This window comes from Petaurus breviceps, unplaced genomic scaffold (genome assembly GCF_028583685.1).
Source record: "Petaurus breviceps papuanus isolate PSGF00001 unplaced genomic scaffold, PetGlider_PUasm1.0 67, whole genome shotgun sequence".
NCBI lineage: Eukaryota > Metazoa > Chordata > Mammalia > Diprotodontia > Petauridae > Petaurus > Petaurus breviceps.
Genome location: NW_027186446.1, coordinates 2,210,831 through 2,234,552, shown reverse-complemented (window position 1 = coordinate 2,234,552; position 23,722 = coordinate 2,210,831). Strand labels below are relative to the sequence as shown.

General features: G+C 37.1%; 1 pseudogene; it reads right to left on the bottom strand.

Moving 5' to 3' along the window:
* Positions 1-6,246: 6,246 nt before the first annotated feature.
* LOC138173921 (eukaryotic initiation factor 4A-I pseudogene) lies at positions 6,247-7,536 on the bottom strand (annotated as a pseudogene).
* Positions 7,537-23,722: the final 16,186 nt, after the last annotated feature.

Sequence of the window (23,722 nt, the reverse complement as noted above, 5' to 3'; positions counted from 1 at the left end):
TCTATCTATCTATCTATCTATCTATCTATCTATCTATCTATCTATCTATCTATCTATCTCTATCATAAACATGCCGCAATACATATACAAACACACACATACACACACACTAATTTCAAGCACAATGAGAAAGGAAGAATATCGCCAATTTGTCATAGACATGGAAAACCATTCTCTTTTTAAAAATATGATGCTAATGCAAAAAAATATATAAAATTTAACATTTTTCCAGAAAACAGTTTGAACTCATCATTCTTCTGCATCATCCTACACATATTATCATTGTTCCCTAAATAGAACTATTTGTTTTCAAAATAAAATTTCAAGTTGAGTCAAAATATTGTATTACTTTCATGGATCACACTGATGACTTCAAACTAAATCAACAAAGATATTAAATTTATCCTTCATTTTGTGGTATATTTCTGCAACAAGAAGAAAAAAACTAATTTGAATTCATTACATGCAAATTTCTCATATGCCAATAAAAGCTAGGTGTGGTTACACACATCTGTAATCCCATCTACCATTAAGACTAAATCTGAAAGATCTCTTGATCCACTGGGTTGTAGTGGGTTACATCAAGTGAGTTTTCAAACTAAGTTCTGAAATAATGCAGTGAGCCTGGAAGATGCCTAAGGAGTGGTGAAACAGCCCAGGCCAAAAATGCCCACATAGGAGTTCCCATGACAGTCAGTAGTATTATTGGTTCCATGAACAGCTCACATGCTTCTAGCCCTGGAAAATTTGGAAGTCTTTTATAACAACAACTATAGCAGCAGCAGCAGCAACAACAACAACAACAATGATGTCCAGAAGAAACAATGAATTTTAACAAGCAGCTAGAAAACAATTAACAACTCTGCAATTCAAGTCTTATTTTTTTGACAGAAGAACATGAGAGGATTAAATATAAAGCAATAAGCTTCCATTTCAAGAAAACCTATATAATAGAAAATAAACATGTTTTAAAAACTGTCCAGCTTTTCTTTGCTAGACTTTGTAGGATTTCTTTTGTTCTCTGCTTTGCCCTTTTAATATTATTTTTTTTCATCCTCCCCCCACCCCCCAGAAGTTTATAATTAAGTTAAGGATACACACAAACACACACACATTAATGCACATATATTTTTGCTTGTCATATTTTTCTCTGAAAATGGATAGTATCTCCCTTCATAAGTCCAACTCTTTCCATGTCTTTTTAAATAAATCAGCTCATCGTTTCCTACACCACCACAATATTCCAACCCAATGCCATTCTATCTGAGAGAATGCCTATGAAAAATTTCACCCAATTTCCTGCATTCCTCCACTCTTGGCTACATAGTTTTTATCTATAGAAGAAAATTTTGGGAGCGGAGTCAAGATGGCAGAGTAGAAGCAGGACCTCCCCACTGCTGAGGCTTCTACCTTCCCCAATCCATGTAAAAAGGGGACTCTAAACAAACTTTGGAGCTGCAGAACCCACAAAATGGCACAGACAGGCTAACCTCCCTCTGAGGACAGCCCGGCAGGCCAGAAGGAATAGTCCAGCTCAGCACTCTGGGAGCCTAGTCCAGCCCCATACAGAGGCTTTAGCCCCAGTGCAGGCCTGACCAGCCACCAGCTGGAGGGACTCCAGATCAGCAGCAGCTGTGGCTGTTTCCAGATTTATCAACACATAGATGCGGACAAAGTGAGAGGTCAGTACATTCTGGACTTTGGGACCCAGTAAGTGGGAGAGCATGACTTTTGCACCTGGGGTGAGAAGCCATTGAGAATTCAGCACAGCCAGCCATCCCCACATGGCAGCTTCAGCTCCTGGCCTGCAGAGTGTAGGGGGACCAAGCACCAGTCTGAGGGGTAATCGCTATTGCTTTAACCTGCTTGGATCTGGATTGCAGTCTAGGGTGGAGGTCCTGGGGTGTGTGTCCACCTTGTCAGAGCGTGTGGAGACTTCAGAGAGGGCACCAATCTAATACCTCTGGCAGCTGAGAAAACCACAGCATTTGTGACAAAATCTTCCCTGCTGGTGGCAGAGTCCTACTGTGGCAAAAAGCCCAGGGGTCAAGTGATTGAGGGGCAATATGAACAGGCAAAGGAAACAAAGCAGATCGAAGATTCCAACAGTAGATTCCTACTTTGTGCACAAAAAGGAGCAAAGCATGGAACATGAGGAAGACAATGAAGTCAGAACTCCTACACCAAAAGCTTCAAAGGAAAATATAAGCTGGTTGCAGGCCATAGAGGACCCTAAGAAGCACATAAGAGAAGTGAAGAAAAAATTGGAAGAGAAATGAGAACAATGCAAGAAAATTATGAAATGAGAGTCAACAGCCTGACTGAGGAAAACAACATCTTAAAAAATAAACTAACTCAAATGGCAAAAGAGGCTCAAAAAGGCAATGAGGAGAAGAATGCCTTAAAAAGCCGAATTTGCAAGATGGAAAAAAGAATCTCAAAAGCTTAATGAGGAGAATCATTGCTGCAGAACTAGATTGGAGCAAATGGAAGATAATGACTTTATGAGAAATCAAGATGCTGTTAAATGGATCCAAACAAATGAAAGAAAAGAAGGCAATGTGAAATATCTCATGGGAAAAACCACTGACCTGGAAAATATATCCAGGAGAGATAATTTAAAAATTATTGGACTACCTGAAAGCCATGATCAAAGTGAGAACCTAGAAATCATCTTCCAAGAAGTTCTCAAAGAAAACTGCCCTGATGTTTCATAACCAGAGGGCAAAATAGAGGTTGAAAAAATCCACCAATCACCTTCTGAAAAAATCCCAAAAAGAAAACTCCTAGAAATATTATAGTGAGGTTCTGGGATTCCCAGATTAAGGAGAGAATATTACAAGCAGCAAGGAAGAAAGAATTTGAATATTGTGGAAACACAATCAGAAAACACAAACCAGCAGCTTCTACACTGAGGGATCGAAGGGCATGGGATATGATATTCCGGAGGTCAAAGGAGCTGGGATTAAAAGAAAGAATCACCTACCCAGAAAAATGGAGTATCATTTCAGGCAAAAATATGGTCATTCAGTGGAATAAAGGACTTTCAAGCATTCTTGCTGAAAAAAGAAAAAACAGAGTTGAATAGAAAATTTGACATTCAGATACAAGAATTGAGAGAAGCTTGAGAAGCTAAACAGGGAAAAGAAATCATAATCTACTGATCAAAGTTGAACTATTAACATTCCTACATGAAAAAAAGTAATTGTAACTTATGAAACTTTTTCTCAGTAATTGAAGGGAATATACACACACACACACACACATATATATATATATATATATATATGTCTATATGTGAGGGTATATGGGCATATGAATACATATGAGAATGAGGGTATATATATTTACAGGATACATAGATAGAGGGCACAGTACCAATTTAACAGGAAGGGATGATAATTAAAAGGTGAAATTAAGAGGTGAGAGAGGAATATAATGAGAGGAGATGGTGAGAGACAGAATGGGGTAACCTATCTCATATAGAAGAGGCAAGGGAAAATGGTTACAATGGAGAGCAAGAATAGGAAGGCAAAAGGGAATGGGTCAACCTTATTCTCATTGAATTTGGCTTGAGGAGGGAATGGAATACACACTAAATAGGGTATCTCACCCTACAGGAAAGTGGGCGAGAAGGGTATGAGTTAGCGGATGATGGAACGGAGGGAAAGCTGAGGGGGGAGGATAGTTGGAAGCACGCACTTTTGAAAAGGGATGGGATCAAAGTAGAGAATAGAACAAGTGGGAGGCGAGATAGGAGGGAGGGAAATATGGTCAGTCTTTTACATTATATCTACTATGTTATTGTTTTGAATAAGCCACACATGTACAACCTATGCTGAACTGCTTATCTTCCCAGTAAGGGTTGGTGACAAGGGAGGAAGGGAATGAATCTGGAATTTAAAGTTTTAAAATCAAATATTCATATATATGTGTATATATATATATATATATATATACTATTATTAATACTATTTTACACGTAATTGGGAAATAAGATATACAGACACTGGGTCATAGAGATCCACTGGAAAAGCCAAAAGAGGTATGGGAGAAAATATGGGAGGGAGCAGATTGGAGGAGGGGATATTCTATGGGACTGCTATTTTGGGGTGATGGGTAGGGGAAAAAGGGGAGAAAATGTGTAACTCAAAATCTGGTGGAAATGAATGATGTAAATCAGAAGTTAATAAGAATTTGAAAAAAAAAGAAAATTTTGATTTGAGCTAGTCAAAATTGTCCATTGTACATTGTTATAGGGTCTGATACTATTGGATCTGTTTCCTTTACATATTTTTCTTTCTGTAGTATTTTGAAGTTCCTGAACTTTTCTTTTTCTAAATGAACTTTGCTATTATTTTTCTAAGTCACTATGTCTTTTTTAGTAATTTAGTTATGATGGCATTACATAAGTAGATTAGTTAGGTACAATTTTCTTTTTTCATTATATTGGCTGTACCTATCCATGAACAATAAATATTATCTCAATTATTAAGATCTAACTTTATCTGTACAAAAACAGTATATATATCCCTATAATTCCTACTTCTGCTTGGCAACCATACCCTCAGGTATTTTATACTGTCCAGCTATTTTAAATGGTCTAAAAACATTGAGTAATATGACTGACGTATAGTAGCTTCCATATTTTTCTCTTTTTATTAAACATATTTTAATTTCAATTTTTTCTGAAATCATGATTACTACCTATGTTTATACATATATGAGAAACTCTGCTCCTGTTCTTTATTTAATATTTGTGTGTATCTCTCATTTTTATGACATTTCCTGAAAGCGACATATTGTTGAATTCAAATTTTAATCTGCTAGCAGTTTCCATTTTAAGGCTAAATATATGCCATTCACATTCTAAGCTATAATTACTTGTATATTTTCCTCCTTCTTATTATTCCTCACTATCCTCCTTAACTTGTTCCTATTCTTCCTCACTCCTCTCCTTTACTTCTACCTGCTATCTTGCTCTCCTATTCCTTAACCTACCCATCCCTACAAGAATCTCTCCCTTACCCTCTCCCTTCAATATCTTCCCTTTCCCTCACAATTTAGAAAACTTTTATACATACATACTTATATATATATATATATATATATATAATATATATATATATATGTACACACACATATATCTTACTCTTTCTTTAGGTCATTGCCCATCTCTCTCCTAGCTTCTTTGGTATTTGTTTTTTTTAAACTATTTTTGCCTCATTTATATGAAGTAATTGCTTCTTTTTTTCTTTCCCTAATTTTTTTAAATCATCTCTTCATACTCAATCTAGTCCAAGCCTTTTCCCCAAATTACACAAATAAAAATGATTCATAATGAAACTGACAATATTTTCATATATAAGAAGTAAAAAATTTTACCTTAATGAGTCCCTTATAATTGGCCCTTAATATTAACATTATATTTCTCCTGGATGTTATATAGAGAATTTCCCTTAAGTTCTACTGGTTTTGCCACAAATACCTTAAAGTTTTTTTTTTATCTAATTCATTAAATATCACTTTCTTTTTTTTACCATTCAGGATTATACTTACCTTTGCTGGATAAATTATTCTTGGTTGTGACCTCAGCTGCTTGACTGTATGAAATATAGTCTTCAAAGACTGCATTCAGTGTCCTTCAACATACTAACTGCTTGGTCTTGTGTAATTCTTATTGTAACTCCATGACATTTATTTTCCTTGCTGTTTCCAATATTTTCTCCTTAAGCTGGGAGATTTCAAATTTGGCTGTAATATCCCTGTAAGTTTTCTTCCTAGTATATCTTTGAATTGGTTACCAGTGGATTTTTTTTCTATTTCTGCTTTGTCTTCTTGTTCTAGAACTATAAGGCAAATTTCCTTCATAATTTCTTATAATATTGTATCAAGATTCTTTTTTATCATAATTTTCAGGCCATCCTATCATTCTTATATTTTTCTTCTCAATCTCTTCTCCAGATAAGTTTTTTTTTCTGATGAGATGTTTTATATTCTCTTCTATTTTTTTAATTCTTTTGATTTTGTTTTATTATTTCTTGGTATCTTAGAGCATTATTGTATTCCCTTTGCCCAATTATACTTTTCAAGGAAATATTTTCTTCCTTAAGACATTGGTTCTCTATATAAAGGTATTTCTAGGCTTTCTTTTTTTTTCCCTTTTGCCTCAAAAATTGACATTTATTCAAAGTCAAAAAAAAAGAAAAAATGACAAAGGTGCTCATACCTTGTTACCCCCTCCAGTCCAGCTCCCCCTCCCCCCATCCCAGAGAGCAGGGACCTGGGTTAAATCAGGTGGGGAAAGCCCCTCAGATGAGGTCAGCCACATTGAGAGGCATCTCCTCAATGGAGGTGTTATAGAAGGTCTCAATGTCTCAAAGAATCCTTTTGTCTACCTCTGTCACCATGTTGATGGCCAAATTTTGGCCTTATGGTCAAAGTGCCCACCATGGCCAATTCTATGAATATAATTCTCCCGGTTGGCAGGAAGGTCATAATTAATAACTAAAGACACTTGCTGAAGATCAATGCCTCTAGCCAATAGGTCAGTAGTAATAATCACCCAAATGGAACCTGAGTGGAACTCCCTCATGATTACATCACGTTCTTTTTGGTCCATGTCTTCATGCATTGCAGAGACAGTAAAGTCACAGGCATGCATTTTTTCAGTAAGCCAATCCACCTTTTGGCGGGTATTGATGAAGATAACAGCTTGGGTAATAGTCAGTGTTTTATACAGATCACACAAGGTATGTAGCTTCCACTCCTTTCGTTCCACATTTATGTAAAACTGACAAATGCCTTCCAATGTCAACTCCTCCTTCTTGACTAGAATCCTGATAGGATCCCTCATAAACTTCTTGGTCACTTCCAGCACATCTGAAGGCATGGTGGCTGATAGGAGTACCACCTGAGTACTGCCACTGATTTTCTGGAATATGTCATAGATCTGGTCCTTAAAACCTTGACTCAACATTTCATCTGCTTCACCCAGAACAAATATCTTGATGTATTTAGGAGATAAGTATCACCGGTTAAGCATGTCAAAGACTTGGCCTGGGGTGCCAACAATGATGTGGGGGGCTTCCATCTGCAATTTCTAAACTTCAGCCCTCACATTTGTTCCTCCAATGTAGGCATGGCACGAGGCACCCATGTATTCTGCCAGTGCCATAACTACCTTTTGGATCTGTTGAGCTAGCTCTCTACTGGGCTTCAAAACGAAGGCCTGTGTTGCCTTTAAGTCCAGTTCAATCTGTTGCAAAATGGAAATGGCAAAGGTAACAGTCTTCCCGGTACCAGTCTGGGCTTGAGCAATCACATCATAATCCTTGATACAAGGAAGAATTGTATGTTGCTGAATAGCAGATGGCTTCTCAAAACCATAGGCATATATACCACGAAGGAGAGATTCTGAGAGGTTCATATCTTCAAAGTATCCACAATCTCATTCCAGTTACTCTTGATGACTCCATCAGGGTACATTCCATCAGGGCCATTGTCTCTGGATCAGGAAGCCTGACTCTCAGACATGATCCTGGGAACCTAGGCTTCTTTTGATAATTTTCTTGATTTTTTTTTGGATTTCTCTTTTTTATAATTTTTCATCAATCTCTCTGATTTAAGTCCTTTTTAAGTTCTTCTAAGAAAATATTTCGTGCTCAGGTCCATTTGATGTTTCTCATTGAAAAAGGAGTATTTTATCATGAAAATAATACCCTATGACCAGGTAGAATTTATTTCAGGAATGTAGGATTGATTCAATATTAGGAAACCTATCAGTATAACTGACTATATCAACAACAAAACTAATAGAAATTATATAATTATCAGAATAGATGAAGAAAAAGCTTTTGATAAAATATAACACCCATTCCTTTTTTTTACCTTTCTTAAAATACTTAATTTATTTCTCATGTATTCTTTGTCTCCCACTATTTCCATTTGTCTGACCACCACTACTACTATACTCTATCATAACATTCTGTACATACTTAAAAGAAGTAAAAGGTGGAGTTCCATCCTTGAAAACTAAACAGCCGTTTTGGACAACACATTCTTGGCAAAGTAATCTGGATGACATTTATCAAACATGGTAGGGAAAGTTCTCACTCTGCATTATAAAAAGGACAGCCAGTTATCAACTGTTACAGAAATAAAATGGAAAATTTTTAAAAACTGTTCAAACTTATTTTTATTTAAAAGATTACCTCCACAGCCAGAGATCTTGAATAGGCTCCTGTTCAGAAATACAGAAGAAATTCTTTACATAGTTGATAAATCTGCCTTCCACTTATGGGAGGGATCCACCTTATAACCTAAAAGATCTTTCAGTTGAGATAATGCCCAAGTACTTATTAACTTCTTCCTCTGTTGTGAAAACTTTTCAAAGCTTGCCTTAATTTTTGCTTTAATATCTTCTAGAGAAGTGGGTCATTTAGGAGTCTTAGGAGGCTTGCCCTGGCTTTTGAAGGATTCTTGATCTTTTGATATTTTACTTTCTCTTTGATGTTTATGGGTCGAGAAATCTGGAAACTGCCACAGCTGCCAGAGATTCACTCTCCTGAAGTCTGCTCCAGACAGTGTGGGCTGCCCCAAATCTGGGCTGGAGCTGCTCACACCAGACTGCACTTGGCTCCCAGTCTGGTATGATAGACCCTTCCTGTTGGCATGCCAATCTGCCTTCAGTGGGAGATTGGTTTCTCTCTGTCACTTTCTGGGTTCTGTAGCTCTAAAATTTGTTTAGAGTCAGTTTTTTTACACGTATGGGAAGTAGTTGGAGTGGGACTCAACCAAGTTCCTATTTTTACTTCTCATCTTGGCTCCAACAAATTATTAAATAAGAAAGTAGCCCATAAAGCATCTATAAAAAGGATAACACTTATTTGTCAAATATGATGCAGTGGTATATGCTCGTAGTCCCTGCTACAAGAAGGATTAAGGTTCATGGATCATTTATTTGAGTTCAAGACTTCTGACCAGATGTATACTAAGTCAATAGACTGTCTGACTAAGTACTGCACTATCAATATAAAAAGCATCCATGAATGGATGGGAATAGGAGGATACCAGGATACCTAAGGAGAGTTGAACAGGCCAAAGCAAAGTTGATCAAATCTTTGGTGAAAATCGACATTTGGAACAAACAACATTTGGAATAGTGACAATTGCATTTCCAGACATTCCAGCCAAGGGGAATAGCTAGTGAAAATGAATGGATACAGATTTTTTTTTGTGAGGAATGTCAAGGAGACCAGTGTGTCAATTGGGTTGCAGAGGATGTGGGAATGAGTATGATTTAGGAAGATAAGAATGGTAAAAAGAGAAAAAGTTATGAAGGTCTTTGAATGTGCAACAGAGGACTTTCTATTTAATCCTGAAGATAACAGGGAGCCTGTGGAATTTCTTCAAAAGGTAGGTGATTTAGTGACACTTGAACTTTAGGAAATGAATATACATGTAAAGGAAATAGATAGTCCTGTGACAATTACAGGGAGTTCTCTTTCTTAGTCACTGGTGGCCAGTTTTTGTTTTTTTTTTTAAGCAATCGGGGTTAAGTAACTTGCTCAAGGTTACACGGCCAGTTATTTCTGGGTGTGGTGCTGAGTGTCTGAGCCCAGGATTCGATCTCCAGGTCATCCCAACACTGGAGCCGGTGCTGTTACTCGCTGAGCCACCTGGCCGCCCCTGGGTGGCCAGTTTCTTACCAGAGTCCTCATTAATAGGCTGATCCTTCATCTGGAATCCATTTTCTGAATTTGACTCTATAAAATTTAGCTTTTCACTTAACAGAACTGCACTTTTGTTTCCTATATCCACATTATTCATCTGTCAATCCAAGTCACAGTTACAACAAAGGATTCCTTTTCTACTTCTTTGTACATAGTGTGTGTGTCATGATCCTTCAACAAGGTTTTGGATCTCTGATCCCTTCTTCCCTAGTTACATCAAGTAGTAAAATCTTATCTTCTTTCCCACCTATCACCAATGTTTTGATAAAGTTCCTTTTCCTAAATCTTTGTAGTTTAACTTATCCTTTTGCTTGGATTCTATACTCTACACCAATGAATATGGCCTTGAACCTGGGTTAATTCACTTCTCAACACTTTAAAATAATTTATTGCTTCCAACAACTCGTTGACATTTGGTAGCTTCTTTTCAAAACCAATATCAATTATATTTTCCTTCACTTCTTGGAAAATTACACACCACTGAACACTTTCTAAAATCTAATCAGATCCGCTTCTCAAGATTTTACTGTTCCTTTTCCTATAAGATCCTTTCTCTTTTTGTAGTTGGCTATCAAGGCAAGGGCCTTACCCTCGTTTGCTGAATTATACCTTGAATTAAATTCATGTACATTTGCTATCATGTCCCACCCCATCATAAGACATTTCTAGTCTCAGCAAACTTTCTTGACAATGGTTTCCAGTTTTATAGGTTTTAAATTTTGCATAATTCCAGATGTTCTGCTATAAAAATTAAGTTGATATTTTTTTCCTTTTGTTAAAGTCTGGAATTCTTGCCACTGTTGTAATATTTTGGTCACAGTTCTGACTTAAATGTCCCATTTTTCTTCACCAGCAGGAATATGCTTCTTTCTCTGAGAAAAATATAACATGGGTCTGTCTTTCCCCTGTGATGCAATATATTATTTTATGGCATGGAAAATCCTATTATCACAGATAGCTGTTTATTATAATTTAAAAAAAAATTCTTCTCCTGAGGTTGATTCTAACATCTCTTCTTTAGATATCTATTTTTAAATCAACATTTTAAACTCTATTAAATATGATTTCATCTTATAGAAGTCATTTTAAAACTCTTAGACTATTAGGAATTTTAAAAAGATTTATGTTTCTTAGTCAATGCATTCAAAATGGATATGGTTTTATTTTTTTTCTCATACCTGCTAGTTAAGACTTCATATTTCACTACATTATCAATATCATGGTATAAAATATTCTCAATACTTTTAGCTTTTAGATCTTGGGTCATTCCTTTAGCTAACATTGAGTGACTCTATCTTCATTGCTAAATACCTGTGTTGTTTTAGAGATATAACTTCTAGATTACATATTTTACCATACAAAAAATAGATACAATAAATCAATAAATATTAGCAATTAAATATTCTACTACTCCAAATTATATCACGAAAACTTAGGGACTTTGAAAACTGAAAAATACTATAATATTTGCTTTAAAATGAACTTATGCCTCTAATGGATCTATGTGACCCAAAAGCATCTAAAAATCCCAGATGGAAACTCTAGTGAGTCGCTCAAAAGTAAAAATGCATTTCATAAATGCTAGACAAACCCACAGTGAATAACCTCATTCTCTGCATCTCTCTCTCTTTCTGTCTCTCTATGTATCTCTCTCTTTCTCTGTCTCTCTGTCTCTCTCCTCTCTGTCTCTCTCTGTCTCTGCCTGTCTCTCTGTCTCTGTTTCTCTCTCTGTCTCTCTGTCTCTGTCTCTCTCTTTCTCTCTGTCTCTGTCTCTCTGTCTGTCTCTCTCTGTCTGTCTGTCTCTGTCTCTTTGTCTCTCTCTGTCTCTCTCTCTCTCTCTCTCTCTGTCTCTCTCTGTCCCTCTCTCTGTCTGTCTGTCTGTCTGTCTCTCTCTCTCTCCCATCTGCCTATCTTTCTTTAGGTCTCTGTCTCTCTCCTCCATGACAGAGGATTCTCTACTTTATGGGTAAGCTTTTTCTGACCCAGTGTGGCCATTTTTATGGTGAAAACAAAAGTGGAAAAGAGTATCAATTTATTTTAATTTAAGCAGTAATGGTATCTTTTTTTAAGATCTTATTAAAAAGTTGTGAGGGGCAGCCAAGTAGCACAGCAAATAAGAGCACCAGCCCCAGTGTTGGGATGACCTGGGCATCGAATCCGGGCTCAGACACTTAGCACCCACCCAGAAAGACCTGGCTGTGTAACCTTGAGCAAGTTACTTAACCACAATTGCTTAAAAAAAGAGTTGTTTTGTGATAGTTTGTTATCTGCAAGTATCTCATTGTACTCCATCACCAAACCTAAACCTCTGGACTGTACTGAATCAATCCTGGCCAAGAATAGCACAATGTGGTAAAATCAGCAATAATGAAAATTTAGCAATTCATTTATCATTTGTACCAATTCTTGCTTTGAAAATCATTAAGCTCAATCTTAGATCTAGCCACATGTCTGACTTTTTTGTTGTATTCTGTCAATCAATAAACAAGGACTTATTAAGCATCTATTATTCACTAGGCACTTGGGATAGTCCTCAAGGATAAAATATGAACTCTGCACATGGGAACCTGGACTCCACTAAGTGATATTTCACTTTGGCTTACCCAAAACCAGAACTGCATGGCCCTTCATAGTCCTTTCCAAATGATATGCATTTATATAAACAATGCATCCTAACTCTATACACTTCCAATCTCCCATTTATGTATTATGTTTCTCCATTACAAAGAAAAGCACCAAATACCAATATCTGCCATACAAGCACTTAATAAATACATTTTCAGTTATTATTAATTTATTTGTTCATTTGAATTGTATATAAAGTAAATTCAAGGTAGCTTTGTCAGGAAAAACTCTAGGAGTTGAGGGGATAGGAATGGGAGATAGAGATTAGAAAGAGTCTCATTTAGAGAGCTGAACATCTCTGCTGAGGAACAGCAAGGATAGCCTCATTGAACCATAACATGTATAAAAGGAAGTTATGTAGGTATTAATGTCCCTCCCCCAGAAACTAGTGATGCTGAACCTTCTGGAAATAGTGATCCTGCCAAGGGGAAGAAGAAAAGGAAACAGAAAAAGAAGAATCAGAGAAGTAAGGTGATTACTTTGGCCTGTTTGACTAAATACACACACACACACACACACACATATATATATATATATATATATATGTGTGTGTGTGTGTGTGTGCGTGTGTGTGTATGTATTTGTATATATACATATTTTACAACATTGAATAAAAATGTTCAACTCATCTAAATAATATGTGTGTATTATATACATATCTACAAAAAAGTAGATTAGAACCAGATTGTAAAATACTTTAAATTGTAAATTGGGTGGGGGGAGGAGTTGTATTTGCCAATAGAGTTAACAGAGTATCATTCAGGTTTAGTGAGAACAGGGTGGTATGTGATATGGTCAGACCTGCATTTTGAGAAAATTTCTGTGGAAGTTTTAAAGAAAATACATTAGAGAGATGAGAGACTGGAGAGACAGGATGACAAATTAGGAGACTTACAATAGTCAATGCAAGAGGTACTAAAGATCTAAACAAAGATGGTGACTTTATCAGTACAAGGAAGGGAGTAGATGTGAACTATGTTACAGACTTAAAACCAGCCAGTCATAGTAAGAAAGAGTTAGGAGTCAAAGAATATAAAGAGGCTGCTAACCTGAATTCTAGAATAATGGAGATATCCCCAGCAGGAAAAAGAGGCAATTTCAGAAGAAGGATAGATTTTGAGTTCTTTTTTGGTGTTGTTAAATTTGAGATGACATTAAAATATCCAAAAATGGGAGTTGAGGTGAATGTGATATGTTAGTTGAGTTTGGGAGAGAGGCTACCAATGGAAACAGATCTATCTAAGGACAACAATTAAACTCAAGGAAACTGACATCACCAAAAAAAAGAGGAAAGTGAGGGTCTACAACAGAAGCTCAGTATACACTTGTATCTAGGGAACATAATGTAGATGCTGATTCAAAAATGGAGACAGAGAAATGGTGTACACATGAGTAAGAGGAGAATATAGGGCAAAGTCATGAAAAAGTAGAAAAGAGGGAATAACCACAATGGGAGGGCAGTCAAAAGCATCAAACACTGAATAAAGGTCAAGAAGAATGATGGTTGAGAAAAATGTGGTTGGTTTTGGCAATTAAGAGGTCATTGGTAGATAGGGAGCTGCCAATATGAGTATGTAGCTCAACTTTCAGTTGATTAATGATGTCATGCATCCCTATACCTACCCATTATACTATCATGGAAGGAAAACTGGTTTGTAATCAATGCATGCAGATTCAAGAAATAATTGAGTATATTTGTAATAATATCATGTGATAGAATATCAAAAGAATTTGTATAACAAGGTGCTAGCTAGTGGTAGATATGACAGGAATAAAAAAGACAAATCGGAAGAAACACAACAAATGTTGAGTGTGCTTGCTGACTTAGAAACAAGAAAATAATTTATGCCTCCTGATGTGGAGAAAAAGTAAGGCTTGGAGGTCTTGTCTTGACAAGTTTCATATAGAAAAAAAAAATTGTTGAGGAGGTAGAGCCAAGATGGTAGATCAGAGGCAACCCAGTTGAACTCCCTTAATATTCCTATCAAAACAACATTAAACAATGCCTCAAATCAAGTTTTGGAGCAGCAGATTCAACAAAAGATAAAAGTAAGACATTTTTCTGGCGTAAGAATAGTTAGAAGATTGGCAGAAGTTTATGATACCAAGATGGACGTCTGTCTGTAGCCCGTGTGCATGGTAGTGGCAACAGCAGGTGGAACAGCAACTTTAGGAGCTCTCATCCCTGAGACTCTAAGGGGTTTAGACAGATAGAGATTTCAGGGAACCCTTTGCCAGCACAGGGTACATGTAGCACTGATTGGTAACTCTATTGCCAAAAACAGTCTTGGGTTACAGTCACAGGGCAAAGAACACTAAGGGGTCGGTCTCAAGGAATTAGAGGCCCTGGTCACAGTTCCAAGGCCAAAAGCAGCATTAGCACTTGTGGCTACAGGGGACCAGAAGCCCTTCCTGAGTAAAGACCTTAGTGCAGACCAGGAGAGACATGAACACACCTCTCCCTGCATCACACCACCTTGGAAACACCAAAAACTTGCGGATCCCCAGAACTAGCTCTGAAAATTGCAGAATGAAAAAGTCCGAAGCTAGGGACAGTACTTTCCCACCCTCAGGTGAACAGAGCCTCGGTAGCTAGATTAATATTTATTGCTAGAGATCATTCCATCTCCTCCATGTAGTTAACTGAGAGGATGGGAATGCTATTACTTATTTAGTGCCAGCAACACTGGAGGAGTTAAGGGTGCATCTCTTATCATCCAGTGCTTGGAATTTGGCATACCAGCTGCCATGCTTCTTTCCTCTGACTCCCATCTCAAGTTATGTCAAGGGTTCACATCTCATTTCCTTTGACAAAAATGTCAACGGCATTATCTTATGCATGTGTTGTATAGATAAGGAGAGTCACATTAAACAATCTGCTCCATTCACTTTGAATTTACCCATTTCTTCTTTTTTAATATAGCAACACTACTGTCTTTATACTAGAGATGTCACTGCTGCTTGAAGTCATGAAGAGAAGCAAGAGTGAGTCGCCGGAGCCCATATATTACTTTGTTATTCTGTCAAGGATTTTCATTGTCAATCAGATGGAACGGTGAACATTCAGTTAACTCTGGGCAAAATGTATCTTCTGGATTGTCATAACAAATTCTGAACAGAATAATGAGTTTAGCCCCATGCCAATCACTGGCAAGCACATAGAATGTTTCACTCTGCCACCATTTGGTCACCTGTAGGGTATTAAACTAACTGGAGTTTCATTTGTGGCTTGTAAATAAATTAATTTAGCAAGTGCCATGGACACTTGAACTCTGACTAGACTGCATTCTTTAGGCACCCTTGTGAAATCAGCAAAAGAGTATATATACGTATGTGTTTGTGTGTGTGTGTGTGTGTGTATGAGAGAGAGAATTTGTTTTTCCTTCAATAATTTTGAGAATCGTGTGTTTGTTAGGAATAATTCTTATATGTAACGGTAGCAAAGAAGGTGCCAATGAAAATTATTGCCTCTCTCGCTTTCTCTCTCTCTTCCTCCTTCCCTCCCTCCTTCTCTCTCTCTCTCTCTCCCCCATATCCCTCCTTCTCTTTGTTTTTATTTATGAATTTTTAATTGGGACCATCCAGAGAAAGCAAGGAAAAACAAGATACTTTCTCATTTGACTATTCTTGTCACATCAACATAGCACATCACAAATGGGACTGGACATTTATATACTGCAATCTTAAGCATATCTTTAATTCTCCTACACTCCTACATAAACTACTGTTCCCCCTCATGCATGGCACAAATCAGAGAAATTGAACTACTTGCCATCCTCTTAAAAGGAGTTTCCCACTCAGTTGAACTTATAAAGCGAGTAATCAATAATTGGTCTGCTTATTCCCTGTTCTCTACCATGTGGTAATTAGTTTTCCCTCTCTTTAATTCCAATGAGAGAATGTGGATGAGTAGTCACCTTTCTCCCCAGCCTAATTTCTTGGTGAATGTGGGCATATAGCAAGTAAAGCAAGAGTTCATCCATGTAAGCTTTGCCTAATTTTGGCGTTTGGAAGCCTTGTTCCTTTTTGTTTATTGTGTTTCTTTCCATATTCTATGTGACTAAGAGCAATCATGAGAGCATTAGCTGAATCTTGGGGGTGGGGGGAGGATACTGGGCAATAATTATAACTATCTACCCCCCCCCAAATATTGCTAGTTTAGTAGAAAAAAACTTGTAGGTACAAACTCAGCATGTGATCACTATGCCCTAAGCCATATATTCAACACTTGATTCTCTTTCCACCAAATGCCAGTTTCACAGTGAACACAGATAACAAATAAATGAATTTATCCAAGTCATAGTATACAGAAACCAGTGAATGTTTATATTTGAGAATATAGGTATGTAAATATCCACACATTATTTCATTATGCATGTGTATTTGATGATACATAGAGTGAATGAACTCTTCTATTAATATTGAGATATATTAGCTCAACCAAGAGAGAAAATTCCAGATGTCACTTAAAGAGAATACTCCCGATGTCTCTCAAACATAATAGAAAGATAAACAAAAAGAAAATATTGGGTGGAACAAATTGCTTCAAAAGCTAGAGTTAAAAGACGACATCTATATGGAACCGATGAACAATAAACACATGCATTTATGTGCTTGTATGTGTGTATATATGCATGTATATACACACTTATCTAAATATGTTTATTTATATGTATAGATATATTACATATACCTTACCACCAGTGTACATCTAAGACATAGCAAAAAGAACCCTGAATTGTGGACAGAATTCCAGGCTCAGCTTCTTAATGACTGTTTAACCTGTTGGCAAAAGCTATTAGGTATAAAGCCTATAAAAGAGTGAGGTAATATTAATAGCTAACATTTATATACTACTTTAGAGGTTTCCAAAAGGCTTTACAAATATTGTTTCATTTGGTCTTCATAACACCCATGGGAAGTAGGTGCTCTTATTATGTTTTTTTATAGAAAAGGAAACCGAGACAGATAGTGGTTTAAGTGGCTTACTCAGGGTCACATAGCTAATGAATGTCAGAGGCTGGATTTGAACTGATGTCTCCCTGATTCTATGTCCAGTGCCTTATCTGTTGTGCCACTTAGTTGTTCTACTCAGCTTTTGTAAAACTTGTCTTTGGAATGGAAACCTCTCCCTTAAAAGGTGAAGATTTTTCTTTGTTCATACTTTGTATCATTAATAACTTCAAATGAATTTGCTGTATTCATCAAGTAATATACAATTTAGGAAGAAGAAGAAAAAGACAGACTCTGTGGTATCTTTTCATTTCCCTTCTACTCGATTTCCCCTTTCCAATTTTATTTAGAGAATTCTGGTCATCTCAAGGGGCAGAGACCCTCAGAATCATTTTACTTAATCATCTTTCAAATTAAATAATCAGGCTTTTAATATGCCCATAGTCAAAAATGAAAGATTGTAGTTAGTGGGAAGATAGAAAAGAGGGTAGTAATTTAACATGATGATTAATATTAAGGTTAATGATGTTTAAAAACAATTCTGAATCAATATGGAACTGGCTTCCTCTGGAGGTAGTGAGATCTCCATTCATTTCAGATGGAGGTTAAGTGGCCTAGGTAGGATCTTATCCTATCTCATTGATGTGATTCATATTTTGGTTTAAGGACTGGACTAAAGAGATCTCTTATCTCATTAATTAATTAGGAAATATAATTATAAAATTACAAAGAAATGAAAATGATTACTGAAACCACTCCACCAAAACACAGTTCGCACATGTAGGCCTTGCAATTGTGACATTATTTCTTATATCTTAAGGGGCAAAAACCTGTAATAAAAATAGAGGCTCCTGGAATTGTCTTTACCAAGCTGGAAATGAGCCCATTTACAATAGAGCAGGCACCCAATATTGGGAAAGGGATATAAAGGGCCAATTTAGCAATACTAGAAGATCGTAGAGAGCAAGGTAGCATGTAGACAGCTGGGGCTGGAGAAAGGAAAATCTGAATACAAATATGACCTCAGATACTAACTAGCCATGTGACTCTGATCAATTCAATTAACTTTATTTACCTCAGTTTCCTCATCTATAAAATAAGGTAGAGAAGGAAATGGCAAACCACTCCATTATGTTTATGAAAAAAATCCGAAATGGGGTCACAAAGAATACAAGTAAAGGTCAAAAAAGCTTGAGAGATTATCTAGTCCAATCCCTTCATCTTGAAGATACAGCAAATGAGGTCAAAAGAAGCTCATTGGCTTGCCCAAAGTAACATAGATAGTAAATGATGGAGGTAGCATTTGAACCCAGGTCCTTGGACTTCAATCTGTTATTCCTGACATCATTTAATTTCCATATAATTTTCAGGACTTCCAAATGCAGTTTTTTCTTCTCTCCTTTACATGCACATCTACTCCCTTCTTTCCATTTCCTTTTTTTTTTGTTTTGTTTCACTCTTCTCTCACCCTTTCTTCCTCTCTCATTTACTCTTGTTTTCTTTCACCTCTCCTATCTTTCCCTCTTCTTCCTCCCACCCACACCAATTTAAATAAAAGTTGGAAAAGCTGATTGTAGACCGAGAAGTAGGTTTCAGGGTCAAAAGAAATTCACGACAATGCATTCTCGGGAAAATAGTGATAGATCCTTTTCATTTGTCTCTACAGTATTTCCCTGCAGAAAAGTTCTGCAGGTATGTGCTGGGGAGATTGAATTTAGGTCAATGATATGCATGCTGCCTCTTATACCAAAATCTTTCTGCAGAAATTACATGATTTCCTGTTATGGCTGTGGATTCCATGAAGGGCACACCTTAAGTGACTGCAATGGCTCTATCCTGTTTGCTTGTACTTTGCAAAAATGGCCTTTTGGGGACAGAGGGATAAGTATTCCTTGTGTTTGCAATAGTATGATAGAATATGCACTACCACATCCTGCATAATGCATGCCTGCTCTGGCTCAATTCTCTCCCTGAACATTGGATAATGCTAAAGCTCTTTGAGACCCTTGTTTCAAAATAGTAATGAACCTAGCATGAATTCAGATAAGGTCTTAGTTCTGCCACCTCCCATCCCACTCATTCTTCACATTTCCCCTAATTTATTTGTTTTCATTAAGAAGTTGTGGGGGGGGGAAATAGGAAGAAATCTGAAGAAGCCAATTGATAGAAAATTCAGACAGTCACACAGATGTGTTCCAAGATGGATGCCAAGTGTACAGCTAAATGGAAACTTTAACAAGTCTTGATTCAACAAAATTTGAGGAAACATTTACTATGCAGAGTACTCTGCTTGACATTAGAGAAGAAACAAAGTTAATATTAATTGCTTATATTTATATAGTACTTCTCAGATTATAAAATATTTTCTTCAGAATATCCTGTAAAATCTTCCTCTAAATTAGCAAGCTATAAAGGTGGCTTTCCATTCCTTAAAACAATACCTGGCACATAGTAGGTCCTTGATAATTGTTTATTAATTAATTGACTGATAGGTAGTACATGCTCTTATACCTCTTAATAAAGATGGGTGGTGCAGTAGATAAGAGCACTAGAATCGGAGTTAGGAAGAACTGAGCTCAAATCCTTATCACTATGTAACACTGAGCAAGGTGCTTAATTACTGCTTGCCTCAGTTTACCTGTCAACAAATTGGAGATGATAAAAATAACATCTATCCCCTAGAGTTACTGTGATAAAATGAGATTACATTTGTTAAAAGAGATTAGCTCAAGTGTCTAGAATATAGTAGATGATCTATAAGTACTAAAATGGTTGGTGACTGTCCTTTGTTTTCAAAGAGCACCAAAATGATATCACTATGTTAGAGTCAAGTTACAATGCATCAAGTTGTTGCTGATCAGACCAATATGAGCTCTGAATGCTCTACACAGGTCAAGCACAAATAGTTCATGTGAACATTTGGGATGGATTCCCTAAATTTGTACATCTCACATTTCTTTTGAGCTATTTCAATTCTGCTTTGCTCATAGAGAACAAGACATTCTGTGATGAGAACAGGTCATGCTGGGGTGATCCTGGGCCAGTGGTTGCCTTATCATACAATAAATTTCAATGTTCTTAAGAGATATCTTGATAGTGTCTTTGTATAGCTTCTTCTAACCACCAAGTGAGTGCTTGCCGTGTGTGTTCTCCATGAAATAACCTTTTAGGCAAGCTTACATTTGGCATTCAAACAATGTGGGCAGTCCATTCCAACTGGGGTCTCTGCAATAGTTAAATAAGTTAACATATAAAGAACTTTGTAAGCCTTACAGAGCAGTACAAATGTTAGTTATCAAAAAGATAAGCAGTGGAAAACTGATATATTTCTCTTTTGAGGAAGACCCTACCTAAGTAGGGAGAGATCCATCACTAGAAGGCTGGTCACCATGACTATGGTCTAGACTATTTTTAGACACTAGTTCACAAAGTCACTTACTAATCCAAAGAATGGTTGGCATCTTTATTGAGGTGAGAAATAGATTCACTAATGCAACTCTATACCTTTTGGAGAATTGGTGAATTCTTTCACAACAATGTTGCAAGGCAATTAATGTATGTATTATCTCAATATTTAAATGAGGAAATTTAGGTTTAGGAAATGGAAGTGTTTTACTCTTTTCACTATACAACAGTCTTTGCCTTCAAGGAGTTTATTTTAAATTATAATGTGACTTACTTTAACTATTGAAATGAACACTCATTTGTTTAACCTAATTTTATCCTTTAGGGTCAAACAGAAGAGTTCGACACCATGAAAACCTTAAAATATTTGAACATAGGCATGACCCCCTCTAAATCTTCTCTTCCAGAGTAATATCAAATCATTCTTTCTTTGAATTGATCCTTATGTGGCAAAACTTTTGAGTAGTCTCAAATCCTGGTTACACTCCTCTGATCAGTTCTATCTGGTGTGTCTCTCAGTACTAATAAGAATATGCTCCATAGGGTCATGAAGAGTTGGATGTGACTGAACACCTGAATAACAACTGACAAGAATAGAACACTCCAAATATCTTCCTTATTCTGAATACTAAATTTCTATTCATTTACTTTAAGATTATAGCAATATATCCATAAGGAGCATTTTTCTTAAAGTGAAGTTTTTGAAGAGCATTGTATGCAGCCCCTCTTCTCATGAATACAAACCATCCTGCCTGCCTACATTGACCAGAGTGACAACTGTGAAGAGGAATCTAAGGTTTTTTGTTTTTTTTTTCCCCACAATGAAAATATTCAGTTGGGGCTGGTCACCATGGGGGTAGGGAACTTCCTCTTACCAGCTCCAGCACAGAAGAGATACGGCCAGTGGAAGTTTGAAATGATAATATATCTCAGCATCTGCTGTCACCTGAATGTCCTACTGTCATCACCCACTACTCTCCTAGGACTAATCCTCCCAGAATGCCTGTATTCCAGAGGAGCAGACTATCTGAAACACTTGTTTGGGGAATTTGTACCACACAATGCCTAGGACCAGCAGCAGGTATATTCCAATTTTGGGGCAGTCCTAGGTTTTCTCACTTTCACCCTATCTTGACTGTAGAAAACAGAAAAAAAAACTGCCTATGCCACCTATCCTGGGGACTTATGCCACCTGGGATGCTCATGATCATCAGTAATGGTGGCATGTGCTAGCTTGAGGTATAATAGATTCCTTATCCCTTTGAATTTGCCTCAGGTTCAGTTTTGACTAGTTATGAATCTGCTTCTTAAACAGATGCTAAGAATTTCTGAAGGAGAAGCAGTTTTCATGTTTTTCTGGGTAGAGCAGAAGTTTTTAACTTTATTTTGGGGGGGACAGTATCATGGACCCCTTTGACATCTGGGGAAACCTGCTGACCTCTTCTAAGAATTATGTCTTTACATAAAAAATAAAATAAAATGAATTACAAAGGAAACCACATACCGTGTTCCCCCGATAATAAGACAGTGTCTTATTAATTTTTTTGGAAAGAAAAACACCAGAGGGCTTATTTTCAGGGGAGGGCTTATGTTGTCCTGCCTCAGCTCTCCTCTGCAGCACTGCTCTCAATGGCGCCAGCAAGCAAATCACTGGGGATGACGCGCTCACTGCTGCAGCTCTGATTGGATGCAGCTCGGAGCGCAGCATGCGTTTCACCCGGGGGGGTGGGAACAGTGCATACAGAGGGTACCGTAATGTAGCGTGTAGCGCAGGGGATCACCTTCACTACAGTAGCAATCTCAATAGGGCTTATTTTCGGGGGAGGGCTTATTTTAGAGGAATCTTAGACAGTAAGGGGAGGGCTTATTTTCGGGATAGGTCTTATTATCGGGGAAACACGGTATAAGTAAAAATAAAGATTTTTACCCATCTAAGTTCACAGATCTGAAATTTATCCATGAACCCCTTGGGAGTCAATAGATCTCAGGTTAAGGTCCCTTGACCAGGTCTTTTGAGGCAGGAGGAGAAGAATAGCAAAGGCCACTAATGACTAATTTTGATCAACAATGGCCATGTCACTTAGAAAGAATTACAAAAAATAAAATCCAGAAGCTTAAATGTTAGAAGAGGCTAGAGGCTTAATCTCTACCTCCAAATAGATTTTCTCTTTCAACTATGTGTATTAATAAATACTCTTTTTAAACTGTGTACTTCCATGCTGATATTTCAGCAGGAAATTCTTGCATTTCTAAATTATGGTCTTTTTTCCCCTTATAATGGTGTTCAAGTCAGAGAAGCAGAAAAATGGAGCATCATGGGCCTGCTTAATCATGGCTATACCTACAAAGCTATCTGGGTATTTGGAGCACTTAAAGATATGTTCTAATCTTGATGTGGGGGGACTTATGGGCACAATTTCATTATTATCCATATTAGTGGATATATAGATCACTGAGCTGAGAATCCTTCCACAGAATGAGCATATAACAAATCTTTTAATATGCATGTAGCATTGAGTGGTTAATTTGAAGCATTTTTAAATCCAAATAAAAATTGAGTTTTGTATTAGAGAAGCTGATACAAATATACTAACCCCATGTGATAGTAATGGAATATAAACTTCCCCCTGTATTGGCTAGGTTTTCAAACTGATTGTGTTAAAACCCAGAGCTTGTTAATCCCACCTGTGGGATGGACTTGTTGACTTAAAAAAAGAGAGACACAAACTGGGAGGAGCTGGTGACATAGATTTGGAGAGACAGAGAGAGGCAGAAGAACTTTTCGGAAGCAGCACCTCGTGGAGGCAGAGAGAGACTGAGAGGATTGCTGGGAGCCACTTTGAATTGCCCTGGACTTTTGAGACCTGCCCCCTGAGCTGCCAAGGACTGAGGAGACATGGTTGTTTTGCTGGTACTTTGTCTGTCTCTTTTGATGTTGTTTTGCCAGATTTGTCCACTGGTGAAAGACAGTCCTTTTGTTGAAGAAGTCCTGGAACCTGGCTGTT